At 36.0% G+C, this 24475-nt stretch overlaps 1 protein-coding gene across 3 annotated transcripts in view; it reads left to right on the forward strand.

Moving 5' to 3' along the window:
- The first annotated feature begins 1842 nt into the window (after nt 1–1842).
- gcgra (glucagon receptor a) overlaps nt 1843–24475 on the forward strand; it is a 76513-nt gene continuing 53880 nt past the window's right edge. For 2 of the 3 annotated variants that reach the window (XR_007826422.1, XM_051102199.1), the window contains exon 1: nt 1845–2091. The gene's annotated coding sequence lies outside the window, so the exon portion shown is untranslated. Of the gene's footprint in view, nt 2092–24475 lie in introns of all 3 variants that reach the window. The other variant, XM_051102207.1, reaches the window with a different exon arrangement.

Genomic DNA, 24475 nt, shown 5'->3' on the forward strand with positions numbered 1-24475 from the left:
TTGCAATTGCTCTGTGTGAGGAGTTGAGTGTAATGATGGACCTCCCAGCAATTCTTCACACACAAAAATAAATCACACAGCAGAGGGGAGCACATTTCCACAGACGTAGCACAGCAGTGGATCTCATTTACGGCATGTTTGTCGCATGATGACTTTGTGATGGTGCATGCTTCCATATCCTAATCTTTACACTGAAGAACATAATGTTTACATGCAGAAGACATTATGGAATTATGCATGTTCTGTCACATTGTATATGCGGTGAATGAGTTACAGCACTGCCTGCGTTTTCTTTAGACCCCTAAATGGAGAGCTTCTGTGTATGTATCATACATGTTATCAAATTTAGAACAATCGGTTCCAATAAAGCTTTAGGTGCCTTTAGGTGTTAAAAGTGACACAGCAAGGACTATAGTTATAACAATAGAGTCAAAAGTCTGATTACAAAAGTGTGATTTCTCAAGCTGTGATTTCTTCTGTCTTTTTTTTTTTTTTTTTCTTTTTACAGTAGTGAAAATATTACTAAATGTTTGATATAGCTGTTGGATAAACCCTCACTGACATTTCTCAGCTATATCATTTACAAACACTGACTTCTCCGGACAGGGGTATTTTCATTAATATCAGGTTACATAAATGTTTGTTTTTACTTTATACAGTGTAACATTTACAGTTACAGTTTCTGTTGACCGGAAAATGATTTGACGTTTTTCTTCAACCATACTGCGTCATAATTGTTTTGCTGTTAAAATTTTGCTGAAAATCAAATACTGTTTGATGGCAGGTTCTACTGTGACAACTTACCCCATATAAAGTGACAACGTGCACGTTATTGGGGCATGTTGTCACAAGAGGTTAATGTGTGTTCAGTGAACTGCATCAGTTTCTTGGGCAATATTTGTGCAAATGTTAAATATCTTTGTTGTAGCCAAATTTTACTGTTTGCCTTACGTTAAAATTAGTCTAGCTTCATAAATACTGACTGGAATATAATGTATTTTTGTTTTGTAACAATACCAGCAACACTTGTGAAGTGGAGAAATCAAAATAAAGTAAAATAATAATTACGAGTATAGCCTCAGTCTTTTCTTTAGAGGGTTTGCACTTACATCATGAATTGGTCAGTTTCCTGGATGTGCGGCCATATTGCCGATACTCAGATGTAAACAACAGCATGGATTGCACAATTAACGTACTACTGAATAGGTTGTTCTGCTAATTTATGCTGTCTAAACCACAGAAAGAAAAATTGTGTAAACTGCTAAATCATATAGAGAAAGTCTTAGTAAGCATGAAAGGGCGCAATAGGGGTAAAGATGCATAGAAGCAGTTAATTTTTCACCTACCTGACTGGAAATAATAAGAACCAACACAAATGTTGTCAAGATTCTTGCCTTGGAAATCCCGGTTCAGCCTGGCCACAAACACCTAGTTTTTTGCACTCGTATTCTGTTTTTCCTGGTCAGACCAATTAGTACAGCCCAAACATGACAATAATTGATCATTTCAGCAGCAATAATCAACAAAATATGCGAGTTTAGTTTGTTATTGTTTACGTTTTGTGCCGCCAACTAATGCCAAATGATTCTGTGGCAGATTGACGACGCGTCGTGAAAACCCTACATCTTAGTAAACAGATGCTATTAGTACTTGTTGCCATAATGGATATTAGCTCAGGTAATATTAATAAAAGTAATGCTGTTTGTTACTTTTACATAAAATTATCTAACATTAGTCTCACTCTGTTGACTGTAATTAACGCGGTCATTTAGTTAATTGTATAATGCAGTTAGCAGTGGTCAGTGGGCTGAGTGTTGACGTCAGGCTGATGATGCAGACAAGCGCTCCGCAGCTTCACTTTGAGCACTTCATTGTGTTCGTGCACTGGAACTCATGTGTGTCACTCACCGCAGACCGGTCACGCCAAATCTGAAGAGCAGATTGATAGTCTCCGACGGACTCATCTCGCATCAATCCATGCAGGATTGGATTACGTGTTAAATCCTGCGCTGGGATTCAGTTTTGCTCCTCTGAAGATGCCCGCTTGTGGATCGCAGATTGGGGACTTTCGCGGAATTAAACGAGCTAAAGGTAAAACACTTTTGATTTGTTTCTCTGTGTCCTTTGCGACAAGTTTGTTTTTTCCTGAATACTGAAAGTAAACAATTTTCTGCTTTTTGTGTCTAACAATAAAAGGGAAGTTAAGTGAAAGCGACATTTTAATCTGAGGGTTATCCCTTTTGACGTACATAAAATTGTTTATTTTGGTTTAGAAAATAAGTAACACATAAAGTAAATCTTCTGGTTTATGCAAGTTACTCTTGCGAAAGGCAGCTCTTAAAAACAAGTTGTCTGATTGCTTAACCTTAATCTTATCAATGCAAGAGTTTGTGAGTACAAAAACAGCATGCTATGTAAACATACACTACAGACGAAGCTATAAAATAATATCTTGTTTTTTGTATGCGTCACATGTATGTTAACAAACGCGAATAGTAGCTTAACTTTAGCATGTCGATTTTGTGTTCGGCACTTGAATTTACGCCAAATTGAAGTCATGACATTTCGTTTTATAGCTGTTTAGAGCAGGCTACCATTATTTTATAGTGTTTTCCACATTTTAAAGTGAGTCCTGTCAGTGCCACGCGTGGTCTGTTCTCTCTCTCTGTTTCCCCGCGCTGACAGGAACTGAGAGGATTCACTGACAAGCCAGTTGTTGATATTTTATGTATTCATAAATTGAGCCAGATGACCTTTTAATCGTATTTTAATAACGCATTTGCTTATTGTAAATTTTGGATAATAGTGCAATGTTTCTTTCTTTACTGAAGTAGGTAAGCCTATTCCTAGATTTTAGCAATCACAAAGAACCGAAGTGCAAGCTGAAAAAACTGAGGGATCACCTTTAGTTCAAATGTATCGATACATTTTAGCTGATCATTTACTTTCATGTGCTTGCTTGTTGTAACCTTTATTCCTGCTGTTCGAAACCTAATCGGAAACGGTAGGTTGTGAGTCATCACAAAGTTTTCACAGTTGTGCTGACGGTTGGTTCTGTTGTATTTATTTTTGTTGTATTCATGTTTTCTTCTGTGACCTCTTATTTTGGTGACGCTGACTTCACACATCTGCATTTTTTTTAACATGCACTATATATATCTCCACATGTTTTTGACTGCAACAAATTAAATGATGCACCTTTTAAACTATAAACAAAACGTATTATTACTAAAATATATAGCCGCAGGTAATCACATCTGAAGTGTTATTACTTTTATATGACAGTTCTGTTAATAAGACATTGAATAATTAACAAATTTTGTCTTTCGAATTTTTCCCTCAATGACAACAGTTCCAAAAGAAGTCAAAGCATCAAGCTTTGTGAATCACGCTTGAAAGCGCAAGCCACTCTGCAAGCCTTTAGATTTTCACCCTTAAATATAAATCAAATTTCTGGAATGTTATAAATGGTGTTTATAACAGTTTCAAAACTGACAATTCAAAATTCAAAAATTGACCCCATAGCGCTATTCGCAAAATGTATTTTTTCCCATTTGTGCTATTGCAACTTTTCATTTATTTATTTTATTTATTTATTACTCACCCAGGTAGCACACATACATCTGCAAGATGTCTGTTAAAGGAGAAGTCCACTTCCAGAACAAAAATGTAAAGATAATTTATTCACCCCCTTTTTATCCAAGATGTTCATGTCTTTCTTTCTTCTGTCATAAAGTAATTGTTTGGAAAACATTTCAGGTTTTTTCTCCATATAATGGACTGATATGGTGCCCCGAGTTTGAACTTCCAAAATGCAGTTGTAAACGATCCCAGCCAAGGAAGAAGGGTCTTATCTAGCGAAGCGATCGGTTATTTTCAACAAAAATTAAATACTTTATTTTTTTTAATCTCAAACGCTCATCTTGTCTTGCTCTGCCTGAACTCTGTGTATTCTGGCTCAAGACAGTTAGGGTATGTAGAAAAACTCTATTTTCTCCCTCAACTTCAAAAATCATTTTAAAATCATCCTGCATCAGTGCAGAAGTACCAACCCAGTCTTTGCAAAGTGAACATGCAAAGAAGATCAAACACCCTGAACAAAAAAGGTAAAACAACAATATAGGACGATTTTGAAGTTGAGGGAGAACATGAGATGAAAGTTTTTCGGCATACCCTAACTGTCATGAATCAGAAAAAAAAATGATGTCCTGTAGACTTATTGCAGATGAGCAAACACTCTAAAAACATATGTCTTGCAGATGTCAAATAGAAGTCGACGTGATGTGTGTGTGCTCAGGGCTTCCATATAGATTGATTTGTTGTTTGTGTGATACCTGCACTTTGTCCAAAAAAAAAAAAAAAATGCAGTAATTCGGGTCCAAAACAACAATGGACCAACTTTCATTGTATTGCATGAAAATAAAAAATCTAAATATTTTCAAAAACATGACATTTATGACTCAAAAAGAACTGAAGTCCCATAAAGAAAAGATGGCAGCATCCAGGTCTAAATTCTTCTTGGGCTGCATGTGTCAACCAAGCGACTGCCATTGAGATGAATGGGAATGCTAATGGATAGCTCTCTCCAGGTGTTATGGACTTTTTTGGGTCAAAATCAGCTTAATTGAGTGGATAACCAGCCAAGCTGGCAACACTGGTTGCTTCCACGTCAGAGATGTGTATCTGGACTCAACATCTGCTTTGTACTGGTTCCTAAAAAAACTGAATTATCTGTGAAGAGTGAACACATGTTTACTATGTTTGCAATGCAAACATAAACCCATCCAGACTGTTTTAATGCTTGAGGGGACCTGAAGTGGCCGTCAACCATCTGATGCGTTCAGACATTTACAGGTTCTATTATCAGCTACAGCATCACACAGAAACTGTTACAAGACAAGATAGGATTTTATAACAAGCGATTATGCACTAGAGAAAAGGTCTTTCGGTTCACAGGGTACAAACCTCAAAGCATGCTGTACTAGAATAATTTTCAGTAATTTATTTATATTTACATGCTGGGATAGTGACAGTATGTGACACACTGATTTTGTGTTGTTTCACTCTTATTTTCCCTTCTCATTGAAATCCAAACCTCAACGCATGCCCTGAGGCGCACAGACCTCGTCTGCCATGGATTTTGCTTATTATAGACCTTCAAGAAAAGTTATATCTTGCATTTGCATCACTTTTTGTCAGCTGAACCTGCAGGCTGAGGAAGTGGTCTAATGATGGCAGCGTGTGTAACTGGGGGCCTTTCGGTTGTACTTTATATGGTCATAAATGTCTCCACATAACCTGATGCCATCATCCATTTTCGTGGTTGTAGAAGCTATTTTTTATTTTTCCAACTTTGACTAATTTAGAGAACATTCATGTTTGGGCCTTGACAATACAGAGAACACACACAAAAATTAACAAATTTGTATTGTCTTATCACGTCCAAACAAGTTCCAGAAGCCAAATGTAAACCCAAAGCTTCAGATTAACGCATGTGAGCGATGGCACTGGTGCAACCAAGTCCTACAAACACTAGCAGGAGACAAAACACAAGTAAACAAACCCACTGTGCACATAATTGGTCTGTGCTGTACTGTTCATTTTGGGTTGCAATCTGTGTCCTACTTCAGAGCATTCGGCTTTTTGCTGTTTCACATAACTCGGCACTAATGGAAAAGAGTTGGGCACTTTTGTAGCCACACAAAACTACTGCAAGTATACTTTAGGTACACCTTAAATGTTTTGCATTTAAAGACTGATATTATTCAAAGATCATACAGTCATCAGCAATAGTGACATTAAAACACGTTTTAGGCTTAATATTAAGAAATAATTATTGTGCACAAGTAGTAATCCAAATAAAGTTTAAGTACAATTTTTATATCAGTAAGTCTTTAGTAATGTCAGTAATTATGTTAATGAACTATACTTAGTATAAAATAGATGTATTTTGAATCTAATACTTTTTTAAAAGGGCACACATATGTAGTTCAAGAGGGGAAAACACTTGCTTTTTAGACATTGCTTGTGCTTTATTCAGACTCTTAAGTAGGGTCTTAACGGTCAGTGCATGGATGTGAACAAGAATAATTTATTTATAAGACTTGTTCACTACTAGTCTGAAGGAATGGATGCAAACCGGAAACCACATTATTGTGTTTACTGTAAGTATAGTTAATGCTTTAATCAATATCCATGCCTCTGTTCTTGGAGTGTAGATGCCGTGGGCTGATATATCACATTGTGAGGTGGGAAGCATCACATTAGGTCTGTAATGTCTGTGTTTTTAGCACAGTGATGTTTATTGTTTTTCACCCTTGTGAATGCAGCTTTCTCATTGCTCCCAGTCTGTGCTTAATATAAAGGATATATTTAGACAACAGTTTACGCCGCTTCATGTGCTTCTGTATTAAAAAAGGAATATGTTCTCCCATTTAAGGCAGCAAAGAGGATGTTTTAAAAAAAGACGTTTCCCTTCTGCTGAATCATAGGACCAAATCAGGTGACAGAGAAAAGGGTATGTGTAGAGGAGAAGATTTCATCCTCTATACCATGCATTTTGTTCAGACACTGCTCATTTTTCCATTACAGTATGTCAAACAGAAAGAGCATTTGAGGCAAAGAAAAATGTCATAGCTGTATTTACTGTGCTTTGTTCATATTAAACCCAAATCCGGTCTTTTGGGGTAACTGTCCACAATGAAATCATATCCGTTTGTTCAAACAGTGTAATCAGTATCTGTTTTATGCTGACTTATCAGTACAATGCCAAGAGACATAAGGGAGAAGCTGTAGGTGTGGAAAGAGAACAGAAAATTTCATCACTATTTCTGATCTGACCTTTAAAATGAAATTCATTCTACACCTGGAATTTAATAAGATTTAATAAGATTTTAATTTACTTTCTATGGATCTAGTCTGTGTTTGTTTTATATAGATAGATCAATAGATAGATATTTTTTTTTCTTTCCAAAACAAAGACTAAAAAGAGACTTTGCCACATTTAGGCATGACTCTGCACTTAATTTTATCTCACATTAAAAATATATATGTGGTGAGATTTCTCCGAAATTATATTGTGGTGCTTGTTGCACATTTTACAACACTTTAAAAGCTAAAAGCAGGTTCAGTTTTGTCTAAAACTGATAGATGTGAATCTGGCAATGTTTTAATACATTAGCTGTTGTGCATATTGCGGTACTTTGGAAATGAAATGTCCAGTAAGTGGCGCTAAAGTTTAATGCTAAATTGCATTAAAAATAACATAAAAAAAAAAACTAAAACAGCTATAAATCTAACCAATTCTTTGAGCTCTTTTATTGTGACTCTATAGACTCGTCCTGAGTGCAGTGCTTTACCAGGTGAGCTAGTGAGCAAGTTTACTATGTCATAACAGCCGTAAATATGGTTGTCTGGTTATGTAATGCAAACATCAAAATGTTATAAGGCCATTTCACACTGAGAGCGATGCAAAAAAGCGAAGGGAATTGCTGAACAAACAATGCTTTCACACAGCAATAAAATGATTGATCAATCAGCAATCCATTTTTCCTTAGATATGTGTTCTGTGTATGGATTTAACATTGCCCGCTGCTCAACAGCATTAAATTAAGATAAATAAAGTTTGGTTCTACACCAAAAACTATCTATAATGTAGAGCTGCATGATTAATCGTTAAAAGATCAAGATCGCAAATCAAACGCACATACAATCTCATCTCTAAATGACAATGATTCGCCTGTGTTTGTTAAGCACGTCCTGATTTTGCTGAGTTAGATGTGTTCCTAGGTCAACATATTTTTTTTTGACCCTGGAACAACATTAAGCATTACAACTTAAACCTAATCTTACCCATGAGTAATCCCTAAAATCAGAGTAAAAGATGAATGACACTGATGTACAAGCACCAAACACTGATTGTAAGCCTACACTTCACAAAAACTATAAGATCTGATTGGTTAATTGGTTGATCCAGGAACATGTCGTACTTGGTAAAATCAGGTTCTGCTGGCAGTGAAACCTTTGCAAAAGTCTTAGCGGAACCAGTGTTAATTTTGACAGCAAACTTAGTCTTAGTTAAGATTAATTCTTAGATTAAGTCAAGAGCAGTGAGTGATTTTCTGTCTTACTTTTGTTGCTTACTTAACATCAATACCACAGACAGTAGAAACTAAATAGCTGCTGTCCCTTTAAAACTGAATGCTTGGATGCAATGTACTGATACAGGTCCGATAGTCTCCCAGTTGTTTGCGTTCACTTAAGACGAAACCAAATGTGTTTGCCTGAATACTCATCAAAACAGACAATTCGACATCATTTTATTTGTATTTCTCCGTTCATGAGACACAAAAGAGTACTTTTTGGTGCAAATGCATTAAAGTAACTTGACATTATCTTTGAAGACCAGCAATAATAATTTTCATTTTGATTGCGTAATAATTGCAATATATACATGTCAAAGTCAGACATGCCCCTTTGTCAGCTGTGATGCCTGCTTACTGGTTTAAACTTGGCCCAGGTTTTTAAAAGATTTTTGGGTCAGCACACCTTAATAGCTTCAACAATTGATTGCCAATTAAGTTTAGAATACAATAAATTTAGGCCCAGATTATGCAGAGCTGTAATAGCTGCTAATGGTGGATATTTTGATGAATTGAAAATGTAAGTTTTTTTTTTTTTTTTAATATGTATAAACTGTTTATGTTATAAATATGTTTTCGTAGTTTGTGTTGTCCCCTATCAGTGCAAAATTGTCACAAATTAAAAAGGATTCATGCCAATATTGTCCAAAACCCCACTCTTCTAGGGCTGTTTCCAAACTTTTGGAGGGCAGTGTATGTCTGCTCTTTTCTTACTCCCAGATATTGACGTTTCTGACCGTTTTACGAGACCGCAGCAAATGTATGCCAGTTTATGTCCCACCGGATAGATGTAGGCTATGCTACAGTCCTTATGCACACGTCTAACCTCCTAATCATGCTGCAAATTTGTCCTGCATTATTCTCTTCCCAAATTGTCCCTCCCTAACATTTTTGTCTCATTTTATTCATTTTTTCATTGGTGAAAAAAATGTTTGACAAATTACGATGAAAATTATTCAACAACGAAATTAACACTATCCAGAATGTTCAAATCTGCTTTCACGCTGCCTGTGGCACAGAGACAGACCGTGTTTGGGAAAGAAATAGCTTTACAAACAGTCTTTTCAACTGCACAGTATTATTTCTGTTTTGCAGTCATTTATAATATCAAAGAAACACTGGGATAAAAGTTTCACAGTTCAGATATAAACACACATGTCTGTGGTAGCGATCAAAATAGAGCAAACAGGGCTTTTGAAAGTAATCGGCACTTCAAATAATGTTGTCGATTACATTGTTTTGCCACTAAGTGGCAAAAAGTGAATTCAAAAATTGTTTGCCAATGCATCATTCAAAAGATTTGTTTAAAATTGATAAAGTTGATATCGAAACACCGCCACCACTCTCGCCTTTTATGCAACAGCAGCTGCTCCGTGCACATAATCTAAGCTCAAATCTAATTAGACGTCCCATTTCATCGCAGAGTGATGGAGCAGGGAAATCGGCACACAGGACGGAAAAAAATCCTCTTTTTCATTGTTCAAATGAGCGCCCCTGGTGTGAATAGCACTATAAGGATCTATTGTTTTGATTCAAAAGCATCATTGCACCAAATTTTCATGTTTTATGTGAAAAAGCCTTTATGTACTGTGATAAAACAGTTCATAATATGGTATTTTTGGAAGGAACTACATGGCAAGTCTTGATTAATCATTTCATTAATCAATAAATTTTATTAATTTATTAATCTACCCCTGTAACCATAAATGGAGTGAAAAGATATACAAGTTGTTGGCATTGTACAGCCACTGGTGTTCATTTCTGCTGTAGTGAATTGCATGTATAGCTACGTTGTTTTTGGACATAGAGGCACATTTTACCTATGTTGCCTAGGTTTTGCAGATTTTTGACTAGTCTAGTCCTCATTGTAGCTTATTCTGGCCAAGACCCAATCGAGAGAACATTTGACTGTAAAATTATGTAAAACAGCAGTGTTGGAACAAAAAAGAATGATAACAGAAAACTCAGAAATGTTATTAAACTTCTGTTTGCTGTTTGTACGTTTGTACGGTGAATCAAACTGTTTGTGCATATCTGCTACTGAGTGCCTCAAATAAAACTGATCAACTTTGACAGTTCCATTAATTCATTTTTGCTCAAAAGTGCTCAATACAGTAACCTTGCGTAGAAGTTGCATAAAGCCAGCCAAACAAATTACAGCTTGCCACATGGAAAAAGTGCTTACCATTTTTGCTGGCAGTATGTTTGTGGACTTGAGACTACTACCCAGGGTCGACCGTGCTGTTGTTAAACCCCTTTAGTCACTCAATTGGAATTGGGTGTAACGTGGCGTTATGTGAGGACGTTAGCACCAGCTGTCCTTTAGGGTCTGCGACGTGGGGTTACGCAGGGGTCCACGAGTTCACCAAGAGTTTCATTACACATTGAGTGACCACACGTGCTACGGTACACACACCCTGAGATAATTAGAGCCTCATGTATCCCAGCGTTCATGTTTGCTGTATGTGCACTTACAGGTGTTCAACAAGTACAAACAGTGCCTGAGAGCTGTAGGAAACAATAACCCCTCACTTACTGAATTAGCATTGACTTTTCTGTTTTTAACCAGCTCGAATTTTATTGCCAATCATTCCCGCTTTGTTTCTCGTGGTGTGTTAAACGGATCAGATCTGAGTTTATTAAATCTGTCCCAGTACATGAAACACTACGCATGAAGCTGGATGCTGGTCAGGGCTCATTTAATAAAACGTTCTCAAACACACATGCTCTTTATCTCCCTGTGAAATCACATTACCACTGTCATTTGTCCAGTGGAGAGACAGACACTCATGACGTTAACACAATCTGCCTCTGTCATCTGCAGCTTAATCAGTCTTAACCAGGCGTGACGCGACAAGTGTCCAGCGGCAAGTGATTCATCTGTCCAAACTGAAAGTGAATATGCAATGCGATGAGGGAGATGGATTTTAAATATAGTATCAATAATGATAATAATATGCACATATTGTTGTACTTGCCTACATTTGTATGTTGTTTTATACAGATATTCTACCACCAGGATGTCCAGATTAAAAATGTATGCATGTATGGAAAAAACCAACCCAGGCTCATTGTCTCAACACACAAAAGTTTAATGCCCTAAAACTACCTGATAGTGTTAACAAATGCAAAAACTATATAAAAATGCATTTGTTGATGCTGGCGTGCATGTTTTGTCGAAACATCATTTCACAGCGTTTGTACCAGAGCTCTTCGCTTTTCAAGTGCAACACTGTATCGTGTGAGCTACCGAGCAACCCTGCTAAATTAGAAAAATCATCCATATGAAGTTATATACGTGATGACAATGTTCAAAAGTTTCTGTTTTTACATCGTGCAGGATGTTAAAATTGTTTTGAAGTCAAAAGAGAATATTCTGCAAGGAACTGTATGAAAATTTGGCTTTATTAATCAAAACTCTGGTGCTGTAAATCATACTTTGTGTGAAAAGGAATAAAAGTTGTTTTACTGCCTCTAGTGTTCATTTCAACTAGATTTGCAGTGAAATGCAGTGATTCATACATATAGGTATGTTTTGTCAGTTTTGCGGAAATGTACATAGAGGCATGTATTTCGAATGAGCCTAGGAAGGAAAAATTTTAAAATATAACAATAACTGTCTTCATATTTCCGTGGCAGTTTCACAGAGATGGAGAGTGACTCATTCTCTATGTGATGGTGTGAGTTTATCACAAAAGTGCTAGAAAAACAGCTAAAATCTTATTTTAAATAAATGTATTTTTAAAAAATGATCCAATATGTTTTTATGGCTGGAAAAAATACTGTAGCTCTGGTTTATACAATAAAGAGCACTGAAAGTTAACTCATAATTGCTTTCATCAGAGCTGTGCACAAAATCAGGAAAGAAATATTGGCTCAAATTAAGGTTTGAGTCTGATCCAGATTTCTCACTGTTATTTAAAATTTAAAATTTAAAACAATAAAGACAGTTTATTGTTTTTAATATAAAAAAAAAAATGCTGCTTGGGTAACAACACTATACTGGACATGAGACAGCCGCCTAAGGTGGCAACACAGCTCCAGATGTGCGCTCAAATATTGCTAATCATCATTTGCATCAATTTCAGTAGATTATCTGGCTCTCTTTCATGCTGCAGCCTCTGGTCTCTGTGAATGAATTGCATGCTAACTGTGTCCTGGCATAGTAATCCTATATATATATATATATATATATATATGATGTATATGATGTGTGTGATAGCTGTGATCATCCGTCATTTTACACTGAGGGCGATCTACTGTAAATTGTAGCTGTAATTCTGTCCAGTTGGTGGCGAGTGCACTCCAGTGTGGCAGCAGAGTGCGGGATACAGAACAAAAACGAAACTCTCACGAATGTTTTCCTATGCGTTTGATTACACACAGGCAAGTACACAATACATCGATCTATCACGCCACATTAAAGAGCACCAAAACGGTATTTATTGCTTGAATTTTTTAAGGAAATTGAAGAAAATAAAATTTTCACATCAAAAGTAACACAAAGCCTAGCCAATTGCTATTTATTGGAAGGAAGACACACTATGTCCATTCATCAACTGAAAACAGCATAGACCAAAAGATTGATTGTGATTTAAGAATCAATATTGGTTCATTAAAATTTTACCCAGCCCTGGTGTATTTTTTAAACACTGCACTGTTTAAAAAATGTGAACAAAAATAAAAGCAATTAAATGTGTTATTCTAATGAAAATATGAAAATTAAAATAATAATAGATTATGACGGAATTTTTAAGACCCTGTCCATCAAAATAAGAGTGGACATATATATATATATATATATATATATATGTCCACTCTCATTTGGTTCGCTTGAATTAATTAAGTCAAGAGATGCTGGACAATTATTAAAATTCTGTGTACTTTTTAATTGTAGCGAAATGTAATATGGCTGACATTGATGCTGATATGATGTTTGATAACAAAGTTCGGGAGGAGCACGATCAGATAATCAACTAATTCGGCACAGGTGCAACTCGTCTAGCTAATCATCCAAAGTCATATATATGCACACAGCCGACTTACCTCCGTCATTCGACTGTTTTTCGGCATCCCCCCTCCACCCCAACTCCTCACTCTTAATCTATCCTCATCCTATACTTGGGATGGGGGGAGTTCTCTGGGTTTGGGCCATATTCTGGGCTCGGAGCCCTCCCCCAGGACAGCACGCCAAAATATGCTTACTGTTTACTCTACCAGATTAGATACCTCTGGCTTTATCACCGAAACATTAACTGTGACTATTATGAAGCTAAACCAGTTTAAGCATCACTTTCATGCTAACACAAATGGACATGATGGAACAAATCCTCTGGATATAATGGCTTACATTCTCAATTTACAGAAAGCCCTAAGAGAGAATGACACCGTCATACAGCGTCACATTTAGTAGACTCTACAGGAGGACAGAAGTGGTGTGCTGGAGAATGTTATGCTCTCATTTGTCACCATTACAACTAACATTTTCCAACCTATTTCATTTGTAAAGAGATCGTTGTAGCATCAGCAAATGCATGCCGCATGTTATTACCAATAAGAGTTTCTGATGTAATCACAGAGAGAAACTTTCCAGACATTATTACAAAACAAACCCTGACAGTGTATCAGAGATGTCTTGTAGCGATATCACGCTCACAGTTGTGCTTTTGTATTGAATATCATTATGACTGGGGTTTGGACATAGGTAATCACATCCAGCAAGTGTTATATTACTCGCCTTGTTTGTTTGTTTGTTTGTTTTTAATTAAAATAGATGCTTAATGGGAAAGTGATACAATCCCACTTTGGCTTGCAGGTTCAACGTCAGACTCTCAGCAAATCAATATAAACGTCACATAACATAATTAATATTCAGGACCCAAGCTTTCTTTGACATGGTTTTTGAGGCACAGAAGACCCTTTTCTAAAAAGTCTGTGAACTCGGTGACCATATTTGCAATGCCTCCGGGCAGCTAAAGGATCAAGGACCAGATCCTTTGTTTGAATGGAGAAGTAGTGAAACATCAAAAGCAACAAACTCTGACATCAACTGAGCCATAAATGTTGTTTGTTCTCTTAATGTAGCATTGAAAAAAGAAACCATATTCACATTTCCAACAGTAGCTGTGGTGATGCGATCCCTTTAACTATTGCTGATTGGCTCTTTTATTTAGAAGGCGGGGCTTGTTGAACCATACAGTATTTTGCATTGTAGTTCCTCCCATTCATTGTAATATATGAGCTGGAGCTGAATGAAGGTAAACTTTCCGAGTAGCCTACTAAGGACAATGAAGAGTTGTGCTTAACAAAAACATGCCTTTTTATATTCATTTTTATAATCAACAGTGTTAAAGGCTGAATTATTAAACTTTCCTAACAGCAGTGACAGCCTGGTCTCACGGTTTATACATAAGCAATCAAATGTAAAATTTACACAAACATCCTTTTTGTATGTTTGAAAAGGTTCTGAAACGTACAATATGGAAACATTAAATATTTACAGAATCTTTATACCATTTACAATTGCACATCTGTGGAGTTATTCGTTCGTAAACAATTTACATTTCAGATGCTGTCAGTATTGTACGTTTTAGTGTCTTTGCAAACGTAAATGTACCTGTGGTAGAACCACATTTTACATAATATATGTAACGAGATCATGTTGAAAATGCTGTTTTGTTTTGTCTAAATTGTATAACTTTAGATTTAATTTTGAGTTTATTTAAATTTAGATGTGTAATGTGTATTTAGAGAAGCTTAACTTCAGAATCATTTCAGCTGTGTTGTGCATATGAATGTCTAGCTTTGGCTCTGTTGAAGAACAAGTGTTTGCTTAGGATCATGTCTTGCCTTGAGGGAGTGACTGAATAGTATAATGAAGCTATAATGATTTGGTATAAGATGCAGTGCTTCCAAACATATATGCATCTAATTTTGTTAAACTGTTTTGGGGAACCTTCATGCAGCACTTTCAGTTCAGCATCAGTTCACATGCTGTCAAGTATGAAAAGTACAAAAATCAAATCACCTTTATAGTATCATAAAATGATTTCATATGCCCATCTGACTTTAAAACACCTCAAGTCATATGATAGACTGAGATTAAAAAGGATAGTTGTCAAAGATTAACATTCTGTCATAATTTCCCACCCATCATGTAATTCCTTTGACTTTCTTTCTTATGTGGAAACAAATAGAAGATATTTTGAAGAATGTTTGTAACCAAAATTTTGTGTCCCATTGAATTTTGTCCATAGTATGGACAAAAAATACAATGAAAGTCAAGTGGACACAACACAGTTTACTAACACTTTAACAAATATCTTCATTTTTGTTCCACCTAAGAAAGAAACTTTTCAGGGCCCGGGCACAGATGGTGCGAGGACCCTGTTGGAATTCAGTTTATTCTTTTTCATCTTTTCCAAAACGAATCTCATTTTTGAAGGCCTAACATATTTGAAAACTCATGAAACTTTAAAAAACGCCAAAAGTGGTGAAAATTTACATCTGATATGGGTTTCAGAAGTGAGTGTGGCAAAATGGCTCAATAGCGCCACCTATAAAATTTCAGTGAAGTGCCCCTCCCTCGAGCTGTTTCGCATACATGTGCGGAATTCGGTAGACATTTATAACACACCAATGCCTACAAAAAAGTCAGCCGATACAAAGCCCGAAACCCAACAGAAAGTCTGTTATTTTGGATTTTCTCTGCAAGCCTTGTGCCAATTTTGCCATTTGTAGGCATTGTTTTCAAACTCTTCAGGAGATTTTAACAGATCAACACCAAATTTGGTCAATGTAATCGAAAGCCCTTTATGATGTTAAATGAGTTTTTTGAGACAAAGTTCAAAGTTTTGCCATGGAAAAAGAAGTGGCTTTGAATTTGCTCCTGAATGAAAGCTTAAATTCTGCCAAAAAAAGATTTAATTCTGGAGCGAGTTTAATAGATGTGACATCAGTGTTTCAACTGTCATGCTATGAAACTAAGAGAATACTTTTTGCACACTTTTTGTTCACAACAGTACCCCGCATGTGTCGTATACTCTTGTGAAAATCCGTCGAAGACTGACACGGAAGAGAAGTGTTGAATAAAGTCATTATTTTTGTTTTCTTTGCACACATTCTTGTCACTGCATAAAATTACGGTTGAACCACTGATATCACATGGGCTATTTTAAAGGGGCCATCGGATGCAAACTTTACTTTTACACGTTGTTTGAACATTAATGTGTGTTGGCAGTGTATGTACAAATCTACCCTATAATGATAAAAAAAAAATCCATGCAGTGGTTTTTAATTAATCTGTAAAAATAATATCCTCTTTTTCAAATCAAGCCATTCTCAGATGGCGTCACACCGACAGAGGCCGCTCCCACGATCCCAGCGTCTCACCTCAGACCTGACCTAAATCAGCTGTAACAGTCCGACCTCCATTGTTTTGATGCCGGAACAGGGATGTAAGTTAGACAAGAATATCTCAGATTGAGCGATTGAGGTGTTGTGTTGCTAGACGTAAGAATGAACATAGTGGTCGTCATTTGCTCCCGACGTCTGAACTGCTGAAGATGCAGTAGATTATGTTTGTTTGTGAAGGGAATGTGCCTCCCGATCTACATAAATGCATCTATGTTCATGCAAATCATTCGTGATCCAGCTTCGCCTACAGCAGGAATGTAAGTTTTTTTTTTTTATGAATCTCTGCAGTCATCTTTCCTAATGACGTGCTAGTTAGCAAGTTTCACAGCTAAACATGCTTAATGCAGCTAAAGTAAACAGGCTCGTCACTCCACAGAGAGAAGAGGGGGCAGAGCGAGTAGAGCTCATTTGCATTTAAAGGAACAATCCCCTCAGAATGGGTTGATTTTTGCAGAGCTCATTTTGACAAGGTAAAAAAGGTGTTGTTTTACACTACCACTGAGAATTTTTAATCAAAGTATATTATAGACTTTTCATTAAGACCCTAAAGAATCATATCAACTTGTGGAAAATAGGCATCCGATGACCCCTTTAACAATGTCCTTACTTTCTTTCTGGGCCTTGAATGTGTCCGTTACTGAAAGCTAATGGATTTGACAAAAAAATATCTTAATTTGTGTTCAAAAGATGAACGAAAGTCTTACAGGCTTGGAATGACATGAGGGTGAGTAATTAATGACAACATTTTCATTTTTGGGAGAACTATTGCTTTAAATCATGCGTTTTATTTCATTTATTTAAAACATTTCATTAACCATGATGCCATCTTGACTCCATTTCATTTTAAAATTTAAAATGTTTAAAACCTTCATCCGAATTAATTGAACATTTTAGAGCTGTGCTCTTGTAGTGAGTGCATGTACTCTGATAGACTGCGTGCTGGCACTTGTCCGAAATGCCAAAATACTTGATAAATTGTATGCCATTGTTGTTTTTTTTATGGAATAATTGAACCCATTATTCATGAACAGCTTGATGAATAATAGTCATCTCTTCTTTGGCTCAAATTAATTACCTCTGCATTCAATAGTGAGAACCTGTCAATGCACTGGAGCACTTGCGCAGACTGAAGTGTTTCTGTCACCGCGCATGGCATTTATTCAGTTGAATTGGACTTCCATGAGTGGCACTCGGCGAGAGGCTGAAAAACATCTCGGTGACTTGCGTCATCAAGAGTGGGCTCCTGATGTCCGTGTGTTTAGTGTGGCCTATTTTTTGTGTAAACAAACAGGAAGAGCTGACCTTGATCTGTGGGCTACGTGTTGACGGCTGACCCTTGATCTATTGGGAACAAACACATTCTTTATGCAAAGAATCTTCTTCTGGTCTCTGCTTGGTTTATGTTAAGAGTTTTATATGTGCCACAGAAGTGCACACCCTACGCACCACTCTTCGCTCCCTTTCACTCTCATTGTTACATCAAGTGCTATAAGTTGTCATGTGGAGATCATGATGTTTTGCACTCAATTAGCAGTTTGATTTTGATTTTTATCTTAATGTTTTTCTCTCTTTTTTTTTTTTTTAACCTCTTATGATTTGGTGATTACATTGGCAAGCCAGTTGCCTATATCAGTGCAAACATGTTTTTGTAAACATGTCTACATACCATGCTGAGAATTAAGACGTTGATTGTTAATTATGTTAAGATTGTCACACATCAACAGCGATCAGTCAACCATGAAAGAATGTGTTACAGTGTGAAAAAAGCTATTTATATGGAGCTGGTTATGAGATGCAAATGTAAAAATGTAATGGTTTACATATCATACATTATGGTGAAAGTGTTTTGAAGTTATACAGTTTTTTTAAGGATATTGTAAAAATATACAGCTTCTTTACAGGTTTGAAATTCATTTTTAGGGAGAAATCTGAATCATCTTTGTGAAACTGTGTTTTTGTTTAAATTAGATAATTGTGTTTAAAAGGCATCAAATGTAAAATAATGTTTTACTTAAACATTTATAAAATAGTTAAAAGTATTAAATATTAAACATCAATATCAAGAACAATAATAAAGTAATTGATTCCTAATATTGCAAATCTGCATTTTACAGTGTTGTGAGAATGTCAGGTTGGCACAGTTTTCAATTTCATTCTATGATTGAATAACCATTAAGATAATCCAACTAGGTGCAAATTTATTTGCTATTGAATTCACTCCTGACTGAAAGCTTAAATCCTGTCCAAAAAGATTTCATTCAGGAGCGAGTTTAATAAACAGTTGCACTACTTTAGTGTGTAGTATTTCTCAGACATGCACTTTCTGCACTCTGTTAAATGCAATGAAATAAACTTCCATTCCAATGTTTTAAAATCATCAGTAAGACGGCAAACAAAATGAATTTATTATGTTGAGGGTATTAACGGTGCAGGGTTTTTTTTTAAACTAAATATATGTATATGTGTGTATGTGTCCAATTAAACATGCTTCATTGCAATTTGCAATTTGCAATTGTGCAATTAATAATAAAATAAAATTAATAAAAAGATAGTGTATTGGACAGTTGAGTTACATGGTGCAGCACAACATATCTTTAAGACCGATTCACACCATACATGATAAATATATAGCTTTAAAGTTTTAATAATCATTCTAAAGCATTTTGAAATGGGAAACTATAATGATAATGACAGGAGACCAGTATTGTTGGAATCACTTTCAAAACAAATTTTCCAGCTGATGAACAACTGAAAAACAATTTTAAAGAACATTTTAATGATGTTGTGACTTCTGAACTTGAAATGTCTCTAATTTTTATTGCAGCATTTAAGAAATCTGGCCATCTTAGCACTGCACTCCAGTGAGACAAATTATTCATTAGCCACTGTTTTGTGTGCACCAAAGTGTAAGAAACCAATGAGACCATATGTGTTGAGCTCGGAGTAATTTATTTAATAGTGTTCACTTCACCAGCGTGAGCGTGTACCGGTGAAAATGCTGATGTGTTAAAAATGCATTACCTCACAGTTTCCTTCTGTTTGTCAGACTCTATACAGAGCAGCGAAAGGGCCTGAGCTGGGTTGTTTGTCGAGTTGTAGCCCCATTAACTGTCTAGGGTTTTTTAAGGAGAGTTTTTAGATGCTGAAATCCTTGGTTTTGAATCTATACCTTTGTTGTGGCTATATCCATTACAGTATTATGTAAAAGAAGCAACCCAGGCTCACTGGTAAAATGCTCCTATGATAAATGATATTACATCACTTCTTGCACATATCATGGCAATTCAAAAGTAACATTTTGAGTAAGTACCACTAAAGGTTAATGCGTGAGATAAGAATGCATGCAATGTGAGGTAATAATGCATTTGTTGGAGCAACCATGACAATTTAGTTTGCTTCTACAAGTGTTTGAATTCTGTATCATGACTCGTGTTTCACAGGACTTGTGTTAGTCCAGTGCTGTACCAGGTGAGCTGAGCAAGTTTACTATGTCAGAAAAGCTGTATGTATGGAGGTAGCTATGCGAGGCAAACAACAAAAAGTATTAGTTTAAAGTCTTGCGTTAAAAAAAGTCTTGAGGTGATATTGTGCAGGGAGTTGCATAAAAGGAATTGTAGTTGTTGGTGTTTTACTGACACTAGCTGGAAGCTGCATTGTATGTAAAGACACATCTTGGCTAAAATGTAGGTAGAGTCACAGCCTGGACTGAAAAGAAACTTTTCAAACTGCTTTGTTTACTTAAAACAAAGGGCCACATTTCCCACATCTTTTCTCTGTTTACCACACATTTCTGAGATTTCTGCTTAGAGGAATAGTTCACTTCCAAAACAAAAATGTACCGATAATGTACTCACCCTGTTGTCATCCGAGATGTTCATGCCTTTCTTTCTTCAACTGTAAAGAAATATTTTTTTGAGGAAAACATTTCAGAAATGAGCTCCATATAGTGGACTTCAGTGGTGCTCGCAAGTTTTGAACGTCCAAAATGCAGTTTAAATGCAGCTTTAAATGGCTCTAAACAATCCCAGCTGAGGAATAAGGGTCTTATCTAGCAAAACAATCTGCCATTTTCTAAAAAAAAACAAACAAAAAAAAATGTATATACTTTTTAATCTCAAATGCTCACCTTGGCAAGCTCTGTGATTTGCATGCGTACTCTGTGTATCTGGGTCAATACACTTATGGTATGTAGAAAAACTTCTACTTTAAAATCACCCTACATCGCTGTTTAATCTTTTTTTGTAAAGGCCATTTGACCTTGTTTGCATGTTCACTTTGTAAACACTGGGTCGGTACTTCTGCAGTGATGCAGGATGATTTTAAAGTTCGACATACCCTAACTGTATTAACCCGGATTACACGGAGTACGCATGTGTGTGGCAGAGCTAAACAAGATGAGCATTTGAGGTTAAAATGTATATCAATTTTAATTTTTTTTAGAAAATGACAGATCGTTTTATGTTATAAGACCCTTATTCCTTGGCTGGGATAGTTTAGAGCCCTTTGAAGCTGCATTTAAACTGTGCTTTGGATAGAAGTGCATATAAGGACCACAGAAGTCCTCTATATGGAGATAATTCCTGAAATGTTTTTTTCTGTGAATTTTTGTTCTGGAAGTGAACTACTTCTTTAAATTAGTAACGCAATTTGTTATTGTCCATTTCATTCACCCGTTCTTTCTGCCTTCTCTCGTTCTTACTCTGTGTCTCTATCCGTCATAATCTTCCAGATTTGTTCTGGAATATATCCCATCTTATCCCTGCTTTCACTGTTGCTCACACTATCTTACGACTCTCACATTTCATGTCAGACAGGCCATTTTTGGTCTGTCATCCCTAGCCGAAGCGTGATCACCCATCCGTATGAAGAACGGTCGGCTCACCTTGACATGAATTTTGCCACCAGCAGTCTTTGTCGTTGCGGTGAAATGTAATCGCATTTGTCTGTCCTCAAAAGCAACATTTTTTTGCATTTATTTATTTATTTTCTGACATCGCTAAAGACAATAATCATGCATTTGACAAGTGTGTTTGTAAGGGTGTTTATTATTTGTCAGTACACACTACCATTCAAAAATGTGGAGTCAGAGAAATGTTTGTATATGTTTAGATAATGATTTTATTCAGTGAGGATGCATTATATTGATCAAATGTGAAAGCAAAGACTTTACATTACTAAAAAAAACATATCACTAGTATTTCCACAAAAATATTAAGCCACAGAACTGTTTTCAACATTGGCAATAAGAAGAATTGTTTTTTTGAGCAGCAAATCTGCATATTAAAATTATTTCTGAAGGGTCAATGTGAAACTGAAGACTGGAGTAATGATGCTGAAAATTCAGCTTTGCATCACATGAATAAATTACATTTTAAAATATTTTACAATAGAAATCAGTTATTTTAAATTGTAATATTATTTCACAATATTACTGTTTTTACTGTATTTTTGGTGAGCAAAAAATTTTTGGTGAGAAAAAAAAAAGATCCAACCCAAAATTTTTGAAGGTAGTGTATGTTCACATGGACTTGACCTGATGACCTTGGTGTTGCTAGCATCATTCTTTACCATTGGAGCCGTAAGAAGACACTTCACCCCCTTAGTGCATATAATCAAGTGAGACATTTACAGTAAATAAACAATTAATGGAAGATAAGCGATTAAGGAACTAACCTGATATGACCTTGTGTCTGCTGTTTATCAGATCTTATCACCTTTTATTTATTAAATTCTTTTACAACCTCCAAACTCAATGGAGCTTTCAAGCTTAAAGATGTAGGTACAATCACTAAGAAATAATAGTGGACTGTTGTGGTGGAGTGATGCTGTATAGTCCCAGTAAACTACACCATATTGCAGTAGTCTGCCGAATCTTGCACAGATCTGTCCTATGCATGATTATATTGTTAGATGCATCTTATTATTTGCATTTAGTATTGTTTTTCCTTGCTCTCCATGACCCTGTCAGAAAAGATCTCAGTTTTTGGGTCACAACCCCTTAAGAACCACTAGGTTAGAGAAGGATAAAAGCTGCCCTGCCTTAGTCTTTTACCCTTTTTTAAAGACAAAATTCCATTCTGAATTGCTATTAGCATTAGTTTGTGCTGAAGGGAAATAAATTATATGGTAGCCAGCAAGATAACGTTGCTTGGTATGTACAACTGCATGGCTGGCTGCTTAACTTGATAAATTCATTATTTATGTTCTGAGGCGCTCGCATGCCAGCTTCTGAAAACTTCAGTGGAGAGACACGGCACAGTGTCACCCTAAACTATGCTTCTCTCCAAAACATTTGGGAACAAATGAGACCTCCTTCACTGCCCAAAACAAGAATGGAAGTTCAAGAGCCCCCAGGCAATTTGATGTGGTTTACATAACTGTGTGTGAGAGCATCTGGCAGGGCATATGGGAGCATGCTGCTAAAAAAGTGTGATTCAGGAAAACGCAGAACGAGAAAGACGGGAGAGGAGAAAATCACTTAAATAGAAGACAAAATGAATAATGAATATTGCACAGATGTGGAAGTGAGAGGTCCACATGGGTAAATTGTATAAAACCATGATCATTTAGATATTCCAGCTGATGCTGCAGTAGTATAGAGAATGTCACTCAGTTGCATGGTAAATTGCAATTAAATGAGTGTGCATTGTAGTTCCCGGTTGGTCAGTCAGGGTGATGTCTTTGGGTCCTTGTCCCTTATACTTGCTGTCAACTTGATGTATTTTATCCTTGATCTTGGTCTGACATTGTTCTATAAATAATGTATATGGAGTGAAAGTAAAAGCTATTTTTGTTCCCAACATATAGTAGCATAGTAGAAATAAAAAAAACAGAGCTTTATTGGCTGATCATTTCCAACTCTTGTTATAACACTGTTACTAATTACTGAAGTCATTGTATTATTAAAAAATACATATGGGTGACACTCATAGAAACTTGCCATGGTTATATTTCACCCTAAGATTTTATGTACTTTTGTAGATATTCTGTTTTGCGTAATGTAAATAAAGCCCATTGTTTTGCATCTTGACATTTTTATAACATTTAACATATAACAAGCTTTTTACATTTATTCCAAAATAACTCAAGGTAGTAACAATTTAAATAGCATAATATATTTAAACAATTACATATTTTATCTGTGAGCTAATATTCAGCTGTTCTTTTTGTTAATAAACTTATTTTCAGATCAGTCATCAGAGCTCACGTCATTGTTAAAGTATATATTGGGTAATAATATTGCCATTATTTCATATATGTTGTAGTGTGATTTTTTTGTTTGTTTGTTTTTTTTTGTTTTTGTTTTTGTTTTTTGTTTTTCTCAATGTAAACGGTCACAACGTTTTATTTACATTATTTACACATTTATGAGCATATAACCCAACCCCTGCCCCTAAACCTACCATTTGCCAGTAAAACACAGGATATAACAGGCAGATACAGCTTCAGTCATATAGTATTAATATTCCAAGTCTTCCGATGCAAAGGATTGATTTGTGAGAGGAATAGACGCGATCGCCGTCTCCATCTGCCGTAAAGCTCAGTGTGTTTGTGCGTACATTAAACAAATGCTGCCAGAAGAAGCATTACATCAGCCTTGGTTGTGAAATTCCATTGGCTCTTGTGTGTCTCGTGACCAGTTGCGTCATGCTAATGTTCAGGAGTATCTTTTTAAATGAAATGTGAGCGCGTTATCAGAGCAGGATCATTTTCAGCGATTGAAACCTTATGTTTTACTGTTTTCTTCGTATAAAGATATTGTGTGGCTTTAGAAGACTCAGATTGCAACACGACTTGTTTGTAATGCTTTTATATTGCTTGTTTATGGTTGGTTTCTGCAATAAATACCTGTGACTGTACTTATTACCCCCCAACAAACTCACTGCATGCTTTAGGTGGTCTGTTAAAACTTAATGGGC

This window comes from Labeo rohita, chromosome 3 (assembly GCF_022985175.1).
Source record: "Labeo rohita strain BAU-BD-2019 chromosome 3, IGBB_LRoh.1.0, whole genome shotgun sequence".
NCBI lineage: Eukaryota > Metazoa > Chordata > Actinopteri > Cypriniformes > Cyprinidae > Labeo > Labeo rohita.